Source organism: Arachis stenosperma, chromosome 10, assembly GCF_014773155.1.
Source record: "Arachis stenosperma cultivar V10309 chromosome 10, arast.V10309.gnm1.PFL2, whole genome shotgun sequence".
Classification (NCBI taxonomy): Eukaryota; Viridiplantae; Streptophyta; class Magnoliopsida; order Fabales; family Fabaceae; genus Arachis; species Arachis stenosperma.
This window is the reverse complement of record NC_080386.1, coordinates 23,510,492-23,512,934: the sequence shown is the minus strand read 5'-3', so window position 1 is coordinate 23,512,934 and position 2,443 is coordinate 23,510,492. Positions and strand designations below refer to the sequence as shown.

The following is a 2,443-nucleotide window of genomic DNA, read 5'->3' as shown; positions in this document are numbered from 1 at the left end:
TCTTGGTAGTTATAGATTGTTAAGTTAGTCCTTGTTTACTTGCCTATTTTTTTTTGTTTTGTTTCGCCTTTATAATTGCATGTTTTCATTGCCTCCTCAGTTGAATGACATGGTCGCTTCCAGACCCGAGCTTGGCTACTTTTGACCTAGAAATCAAAAGAACTTTAACTCGTATAAGGCAAGCTCAGCGTCGGCTAGCTTTCGTGAATAGTGAAGCAGGCTCCCTTGAGGACCATTCCCATTCACTATCACCACCTATCCGTAACTATCATTCTCCAATCAACGAGGAGACTCTATATTCATTTGTGGGGAGTACTAAATTGTCTTTGAGTGACTCAGGTGACACCGTCATGGCGGACCCACCTCGAAAGATTACCTTGAAGGAGGTTGGAGCTCCTGATCTTGCCTTGCAACCACTTCAGATTCTATATCCGGCCTTGGATCCAAATTTTGAGCTTAAGTCTGGCACAATCAACTTGCTCTCCAGTACAATGGATTGCCTGGGGAAGATCCTCTGAAACACCTTAAGGATTTCCAAGTTGCATGTGCAACTGCGAGAAGACATGGAGCGGATGAAGTTACGGTGTTGGTCTTCGCTTTCCCTTTCTTCTTGGAAGGAAAAGTGAAGGAATGGTTTTATACTCAGTCGGGGGAAGTTAGATCCAATTGGGACTTTTTGCGGAAAGAATTTTTGGAGAAGTTCTACCCTCCTAAAAAAATAGACAAGCTGCGAAGAGAGATCTCTTGCATTATGCAACGAGATGGGGAGACTTTGTATGAATATTGGGAGAGATTTAAGAAGTTGCTGGAGGCTTGCCCTCACCACCGGATTGATGAGTTAGTTCTGATAAGTTATTTCTGTCAAGGAATGCACCACCAAGACAAGCTTCTCCTAGATGCCGCAAGTGGATGATCATTGACTAAAAACAAGACCACAAAAGAAGCATGGGAAGTTATATCGGACCTATCGGATTCTATTCAACACTCTAGGGCTAGAAGTTCACAACCAAAAGCTGTGAGTAAGGTTTCTCCCTCCGGAGACGCAATTTTGACTAAGACCCTTGGTGAGATGACTATTTTGTTGAGACAAATCACCCAAGGGCAATAAATTCCTCAAGCTTTGATAAATGCTCCACCTCAACCTCCTAGGATAGAAGGACTATCAAGGATATGTGGTGTTTGTGCTTGTACTACTCATTACACCAATGAGTGTCCTCAAATCCAAGAGGACACTATATTGGCGGTTGCTAACCCTTACCCGCAAAGACCCAATTATAACTAAGGACCCTACCCACAAAGAGGTAATCAAAACCAAGGGTGGAGAGATAACTCAAACCAATGGTGGAATCAAGCTCCCCAAGCTCAACCCAACTAAAATGCTCAAGTCTACTACCATCAACACCCACAAGGTCAACCATAGTACTAACAACCATACCAACAACCCCCACAACCTCCATCTCAAGTGAAGTATCAACATCCAAATAGTAGATCCAATCCTTCTCAAGTTAACCAAGCCCTTCCCTCTAATCAACCCCACATGAATGACACAATTCACACCTTCATGCAAGAACAAAGAGAGATCCACAAGAAATAAGATGTTTACATGGCTACAATAGCCGAAGCCCTTACCCGTTTGACTCTCCCTCCTCAAACCACACAAAGCACCCAACAAGCTTCAACCTCAAGTAGTTTGCCCTTCCAACCTCAACCCAATCCTAAAGGAAGCATAAATGCCATTACTCTTAGGAGTGGTACCAAGTTGGATAAGAATGCGGCTATACCTTCAAAGTTGAATGAGGAGACAAACAATGAGGAGGTAGGAGATGAAGTAGAGGTGATGAGGAGTGAAGATGAAAATATTGATAAAGATGAAAAAGAACCACCGAAGGTCAAGGAGCCAAAGAGAAAGACCTTGCTTGAAGAGCCTTTGCCCATTCCATTCCCAACTATAGCTAAGAAAGCAAAGAAGCAAGAAGATCTTGACCCCACTGTAGTAGAAGTTTTTGAGAAAGTTGAAGTTACCGTCCCTCTCTTTCAAGCCATTCAACAAGTGCCAAAATATGCCAAGTTTCTCAAAGATATTTGCACTCACAAAGACAAGCTTGGCAACCTCAACAAAAAGCCGGTAGATGACTCAATCTCCTCTTTACTTCTTGAAAAATACAATGATCCCGGCCCATGTTTGGTCACTTGTTTGATTGGTGGGACTAAGTTTATGGACTCTATCTATGATTTGGGGGGTGTGTGAGCATCATGCCACTCCCCATCTATGAAAGACTGAACTTATCTCCCCTAAAGAGGTCAGGGGCGAGGTTTATATTAGCCGACAAGAGTACTGTGTCAGTTGTGTGGATTGCGGAGAATGTCATAGTCAATATTCAAGGATTGCTCTTTACAGCTGATTTTCACATCTTAGAGACCCCTCCTATTGACTCAACCAAGC

At 43.1% G+C, this 2,443-nt stretch overlaps 1 non-coding gene across 1 annotated transcript; it reads right to left on the bottom strand.

The window, feature by feature from the left end:
- Positions 1-724: 724 nt before the first annotated feature.
- LOC130958219 (small nucleolar RNA R71) lies at positions 725-831 on the bottom strand. The gene has a single exon (XR_009077352.1). It is a non-coding gene; the product is annotated as a small nucleolar RNA R71 (small nucleolar RNA).
- Positions 832-2,443: the final 1,612 nt, after the last annotated feature.